This window comes from Callospermophilus lateralis, unplaced genomic scaffold, assembly GCF_048772815.1.
Source record: "Callospermophilus lateralis isolate mCalLat2 unplaced genomic scaffold, mCalLat2.hap1 Scaffold_250, whole genome shotgun sequence".
Lineage (NCBI taxonomy): Eukaryota > Metazoa > Chordata > Mammalia > Rodentia > Sciuridae > Callospermophilus > Callospermophilus lateralis.
In genome coordinates this window covers 336,053-343,952 of record NW_027513332.1, presented here as the reverse complement: position 1 = coordinate 343,952, position 7,900 = coordinate 336,053, and positions in this window count along the sequence as shown.

Genomic DNA, 7,900 nt, shown 5'->3' with positions numbered 1-7,900 from the left:
TGAACTCAACCGTTAGGAAGTTCCGTCTTTCCCTTTCTTCTTATCCCCTCACCTACCCTCCCTTTCAGTGCTGGGTAATCAACTTAGGCCCCGGGTCATGCTGGAGAAGTCCTCTACCAATAAGCTACATCCACAGTCTCCTATTAATTTCTTAAAAAGGTTGAATGTCTGTCATTTTGTCTTTTAATTTTTTCATTGTAGATGGACAACAATAATACCTTTATTATTTTGTTATTTTTAGGTTCGAACCCAGGGCCTCACATGTGCTAGGCAAAAGCTCTACCATTGAACCACAACCCCAGCCCAATGTCTCTCTTATTTCTAGTCTCTTATTTCTAGCAGCCTTTATTTCAGCCTTTCTTATCAGGGTACTGATAAGGCAGTTCAAGTCCATTTACTGTCTGCATAGTATTGTACCAGGAGAAAACTTATGTATAATTGCTGAGCCAATCAGGGAATTCTCTACTCCTCTCATCTTTATCTAAACTAACCTATCCAATTGACCAGAAGAAAAAGTGCATTTGGGAGGAAGCAGTCATTATTTATATTAGATACAATTCTGTCTCTTTAGAAAAACCTATGGAGGGGAGTTTAGCGTGAAATTTTGGAGGTTTTATCATGTCAGCCACTTTGCACTGTTTTATCTTTGCTTTGGAATAGCAATTAATGATTTTAGAATAGAAAGTTCTCTCTGAACATGCCACCCCATCTAGTTAACTGTCTTCCTCACATGAAATAAAATGGGGTAAAGGATGATCACTTTTTATACCAATATTATATTCTTTCTGACTGCCATAGTGCCAGATACATAGGAGGTACTCAATAAATACATGTTGAATAAGATTTTGAAAAATGAAGTATTTGTTCCAAAAGCATAAACCCTAATTATCAGTATACTCCCTATTTTACTTACCTTGTACTGATATTCCTAAAAACAAAATGTATTATGGATACTTCCACATTAATAATGACCTTCTTTACTTTATTATTTAAGGTATTATAGACACACTAATTTTATAATAAAATATTTTGGAAATATACAGCAATATTAGTATATGTGCTTTATTCTTTTAACTATGGAAGAAATACTCTCCATCTCTTAAAAATATCTGGAAAATGAAAACAGAAACAAAAACAAAATTAAAAACAACATTATTTCGAAAAATACAACTTACCTCCACGCCCAAAATTTCCAATTTCATATGGGCCAGTATTGCTGTTGTTCACTGGCAAGCTTGTGGCTGGCCATGAATCATCAAGCCATGGATAGCTGGGATCAACCGCATTTAGAAGGCCTGGACGGCTACAACAGAAATGAAAAGGAAATCAGACTATGGAGCTTAATGAAAGATTTTGATGCCTGTCTCATGCACTGTAAAGGATTAAGGAATTTAAGAAGATTTTAATTGAATTTAGAATTAAAATGTGTAGGCTCTCAAAATTAAGGAACTTTGGCAATTCATTAAGGCTATATATAGATCAACCCTGTCAGTGGAAGAAGTCTCTTTGCCTGGGATCCTGTCAAACTCCACAAGAAATCAGACGTCTGCCCTGAAACTGGTGGGAATTGGCCATAGTAGTGACCCCACACAAGGTTTGATGATAAATTGACACCTCAAGGGAACAATCTTTCAGAATGGCTTCTTGGTATTAGCCATTTCCAGGACTTTGGGTTATTTTGTTCCCAGTAACTGCAGTCCCAAAATGAATCTGTCCTCTCTAGCTTGTCACCCTTATTGTGAGCCTTCATGTTTGATTTAGAGGCAAAGAAATTGAAAGAAATTAATGAACAGTACTTATACTGTTCCATCAATAGCACATTTCCAAATTCTTTAAATGGAAAAATATCAGGGGGCTATTAAGTGTTTTTCTGAAGGCAATAAAAGACACCTGTGATCTGCTCCAGCATGTGAGTATAGTCTACAAGGAAAATTTCCTTCACATCGTATTTAATAAAGAATTCCCTTCTTTAATGTTAAAATGGGATTTTGATTCCTTTCCAAGTTATTAACATATTTACAAAGAAATAGAACATCTATAATCATTGTGCTTTTTTTTGTTGTTGTTGATAGACCCCTTCTGGTATAATACCTAAGAGGAACATGTGTTTCTATGGGAACTGCAATAAGAAGATTCAACTGCTTCCTTGCTACATCCACTAGTTCTCATTAGACTTTATCTCTTTTTGCTAAAATATTGATTAAATGGGAGATTGGAAGTTTTTACCAGAGCCTAATTACAATCTCCATATTGGCAAAGGGAAAATAGATGAGGATATATGGGTTTGTTATCAGCTTTTATCAATTTCAATTGAGTATCCAAAGTTGTGGAATCCAGTCCTATCAATCTACAGCCTATTCATCATCCATGAATCATTTACTTTGTGATCGATTATATGTAATTGTTCACTCACAGCAATTTAGTGTGAGCCAATAAGGAGTCTTAAACAACAGCAACTTCATTTGCTAATGTCTAATTAATGCAATAAACATCCTGCTAACAAATGAACACATTCCTTGTGATATTTACCACTAATTTCTTCAGGGGCATCTGGGAGATATGAAGCATCTGGACTTGATTCTTCTAAAGTGCACAACAGATAGATCATTAAACCTAGTAGTAAGCCATTTAATTCCTCCTAGAATTCTCAGACTTATAAGTGATCATTTATCACAATAATAGCTTCTTACTACAGAGTTTTTCTAGTCCTGATTAAAAATACTAATAAAGAATCTCCTTAGCATACCTTCCATTGCTCATTATTCCTCCATCTCCTCTTTGAAATGTAACTGTAAAAAAAAGACACAAAAAAACAGAAAGACATGTACACACACAAGTAGTCAATATTAATTACAATTAATAACAACTGCATATTGGACCTCAGTTTAGAACTAAGCCTATGGGAATTTTAACAAAATATAATTAACATAATTGTGCAGATAGTAAAAAGCAGTGGTTTGGCTCAGGGCAAAGTTATCACTTGCTCCAATAGAATATTTCAAGTTTCTTCAAGTCAAAAGTATGGATAAATAAAAGTGACAATTTGGATTTAAACATCAAACACTATTATAAGTGGTGGACCTAGTAGTCCTGGAAGATTGACACAACATTAATGAAGAGTTATCAAATCAAACTGCTAATATTAACATAAAACTGTCTTAATTAGAAGGCATAAAGCAAAATATATACTAGAAATTGAAACAGGAGAGTTTTAACAGGTAATGTCTTTCCAACAAGATAAGAAAAACAGGTAACTGTTATTACACATTGCTTATCATCACAGATCCTTTTAAGTATGCTAATAGTTATTATGAATTGAATAGGTATAATTACAGTAGATGTAAACTGTAACTAATAGGGAATAGCATATTCATGAAAATAAAATTTTAACCAATTTATACTAAATAGACTCCAATTATATGTAATGATCACAAGTTAAAATTTTCTACAAAACTGTGTGACTTATTAACAATGTCCACTAGTATCTAATAGAACCAAGGTCAATGAAGCCACTCCCTCCACTCAATGTCTTCCACTCCACAAAGCTAACATTGAGCAAGTGGACTTCCAGGAACAGCCAAAGAATGTAAATATCAGTTGAGGGCCATCACCTTATCCCAAACTGTTGAAGCCAAATGTATTTAGACTTCAAAATGATTCATACCCGAGAAAGGTAATATACTTTTCATACTATAATGTTTGAAGTAGCAAATTGCACTCAAATTTATGTAATATTTGTCCAATGAAAACTGAATATGAATGATTATAAAGTCTAAAATAGCTTCACACTAGTTTGTATCAAGTTTTGCCACTAAATTATTTAACTAGAAAATTCTGGACAAGGTATTTGTTAAGAAACTTACAGATTACAAAATTGCAATAAACTTGGAATTCTAAAATCAAATCAAAACAAAACAAACAGCAAGGGTCAGTTAAATCAATCCCTGGGAATGAAATAAAAATACCATTTTTCACAGTTGTGAAAACAATACATCTTATCTTTGGAACAGAATAATTATGTCTATTAAAAGTTGTTGCTTGGTGACTAAAAGTAATATTTACTGAAATTTTAATGAAAGAATTCATATTTCAAGTAAACAAGCATATTTCCACTTAAGATAGACAAATTGTTTGGATACTTTTTCATTTGAATGGTTCTCCAAAATTCTTCTGCTTTTCAAGTTTTAGCTATTAAATATGATAACTCTTTAAATTTTGTAAGTTACCAAGCACTGTTTCCTAGGCCCATATGAAAGGTCATCTAGTAACATTACTTTTCATGACACTACCAGGCAATATGAACATAATTCCAAGGGTCCATCAGGATTTCAAGACAGTAAAATAAATAAGGGCCTTCAAACTGGGATCTGAAATATACAACCTTATCATTTTTTCAGGTAACACCTCAAATGCATTGTAAAGCAATCCTGACAAAACCTTAACATCTGCCCAGAATTGGCAGTAGATAGCTCCGCAGAGATGATGAAAAAATACTGATCACTACAGAGTGACTTCAGGGCTGGGAGTCATGAATCAGCAGTGCAACTGTATCACATTGTGCCTCTTATTAATTGCTTTGAACACAATAGAATTAATCTGAAACAATTAGTGCAAAAAAAATTGAGCACTAGAGGTATTCAATAAAGGCCTGATTAGGACACACACATGTAAAAATGCATTTTCACAATGTGAAAGTGGTACAGCTAATTAGCTTTCCATCTGATGTGACTTTCCAGTTATGTGGCATTTTAATGGAATATCAAGTGATTGTTTTACTCTGCCAAAAGGGAGTTAAGATAATGCTGTGAACATCATTGCAAATATGCAAATAAGCAGGTTCTGATGGGCTGCATCTCAAAAATGTGCTGTTTAAGAGATATGTGAGATGCCACATAGTTCTCCCTAATTTAGATGACTTTTATTTCATCATCCAAAATTTCTGATACTGCCACAGGAATAAAGTATAGCAAAGAAAAGAAAAGAAGCTGAAGCTGAGTCACAAAAATTGTGTTGTACTTAACTCTATGAGATAACCAAGGGCATATTTTCATCAAATGTGAAGTTTAAAGTAGTATGACATAACACTCAAAATACTATCAAAATATATAATTTATTAAGGTTAATTTGCAGATGTGCTAGAATATAGACCACATGGGATGGTCCATATCTGCCAGTTGAGAGCTAAATTTGGAAGCAAAATAATTAATTTCAAAGCATTTCACATTCAGTATTCAGGACATATCCATTTTATTTGTGTCCTAGTCGTCATTAACACGTGTTTCTCAAAGGATTCTAGACTGCTAATAGTTTGTCAAATATTCTATAATGTCATTCATCTCTATCTCTGCATACCCGCTAACATACGAAAAACTTCACAGAACATTATGTGAATACCTGAATAACTTAAAATGGGTTCCATAAAATTTAGTATACACAGGAATCTTTCATTTTGCATTTTTCTGTCACAGAAGAAGGAGGCGGACGAGGAAAAGAGGAAGAAGGAAAGTAGAGTAGGAGGAGGAAGAGAACACACACACATATTTTCTCTTACTGACACTGGTTAGCTGTGTTTTTAAAGTGAGGGAAGAAAGGGGACATCTTTTCACACTTCTTTTTTTAATGTTTTGCTTCAAAATATTTAGATTAATTTCATTTTGAAAAGTAGAACAAGAGTAACTTAGTCTATTAGGCCATCAAAGGAGACTACAAAATAGACTGAACAACTAAAACTTCTAAAATGGAAATAACATATAGCATTTTGATGAATTTTTGTGTGTATATAAACGTGCAAGTATGTGTGTGTGTGTGTGTGTGTGTGTGTACGGGCATGTGTAACATAAAAATAAATGCCATTGCATACTACAAGCTATTTTGAGGTAGTCCTCATTTATAAGAAAAGTTTAACTTGAAGGTGAAAGAAAGTGGGGTGAGGGGGTGATAGATCGATGGTGAATAATCTTTTTCTTGTTTTTTTTTTATAATTTTGAAATCACAGTGCAGTAACTTTGTGCTCATCAGAAATAAATTTGGAGTAACAATTATTACAAGCTCTTAATCAGAAATCTGTGTGGAATCTCAAATTAAAAGCTTACAAGGCATAACATATAGAAGTTTTGACCAAAAATGAACTGAATACTAATAATGTTTCCAGAAATTTCTCCCACATACCAGTGGGATTTTTCAAAGCTATATCATATACAAAGTAAGTCTACTACTATCTGACAGGATTAATACTACATGTCTGCCAGAACTGGGAGGAAAATGTAACTATGTGGTAAATTGGCATTTTGAGGTAATGTAGCTTTCGGAGTGCCTATCTCTAGTAGTTCACATTTTCCTACTCCAAATTCTTGCAGCCAATTCTCATTCTCTTTCCTGATATGCTTATTTGGCAAATATGAAAGCATATTAATCCTTTTTAATAAGCATTAACTCACCCCAGATAATCAGAGTATAAAAATTCCATCAAATCTTTTAGCTGCTTTTGGATAGTACTGTCAAGTAACTTATTTCACCACCAGTTATAAGACCTATGTGTGAGGTGTTTAGCATTTTCAAATTTGCTCACTCACAAATTGTTTATATTTACTGAGTTTCATAAAATGTTAACCTCAGAGATAATATTCAGAAAACATAACTTACCCTTTATACTTCTGGAAAATTACATTTATTTTCATTAAAATTTGATGACTTCAGTAATCACAAATAGAAAAATGGATAGCAGAAGTTTGAAAAATACTGTGCATTTATCATAAAGATTATAATACAGTTATATACATTTATACTGATATATTTATATGAACCTTATCAAAGCTATATAGATTTTTTCCAAACTTACATTGTTCTTTTTTCTATTGTCAAAAATTATTACAGATATTATCAAACATTTTCTTCAAATTCAAAACCACTTAATATTTTCTATCTAAATTTCTACAACTTTTTTTATTGTTTATAATAGTTTAAGGACTGAATATGTTGAGCAAACAGGACCCCCTTTGGCAGTGATATGGAGATTGATAGTGCTCAGTGAAAATTAAGGTAGATGGCGCTTCATGTTGCTTATAGAAGTATGATATTATTTCACTTAGGATATGATACACAGAGATGCTTTTAGTTCTTGCAGCTGCCCTTATTGCTATGGGTCAAAACCTGAGATGTGTATTTATATCTGAAGAGTTTAAGTAAGTGATTAATATGCAGATATAAAATTATAAGTTGATGTGTAACATTGTCTCAGAGGATCCTCTACTTTCTCCTATGTGAAGAGGCAAAACATATTTAGGCCAGATTTTCCTCCCAGATGATATGAATATATAGATATACATTCAATTCTTGATATTTAATCTAAAATTTAATCCATTACTGTTCTCTGATACATCTGTTACACCTGCTGACACCTAAAAGAAAGTATTAACAGTGATGAGCAGTTTTTGTTGTTGTTGTTGTTTCTTTTCTAAGTCTTCAAGTATAATTTTCTGTAATAATGGCAAGTTCCAAAGGAGCTATAGTATGAGTCAATGGGTAACGTTTGGCCTACATAGAGTTAGCTAAGGCATCCTACCCAGAGTTCGGATCACACCTTGTAAAGCAATTCTGTACTTACAATATTTAACATCTTCTTTTTCCTTCCTCTAGTGGATAAACAGAAATGAAGAAGTAGGAAAAAGGAGGTCTGAGAAAAAATTTAGCCTGGTCTACAATCTTACAGTCAATCCAGCTGCATTGAAAATATGTTTTCTAATGTAGGAAAATTCCACCAAATATTTAATTATGACCACAACTGAATTTTGAAATAATTGTGCTATAAAATAATTTAATATTGACTCAAAGTGGAACCTGATTGTACAAAAAAAGTGTTTTATCATAAATCAAAAATTAGAGACTGTAAATATAGATTTGA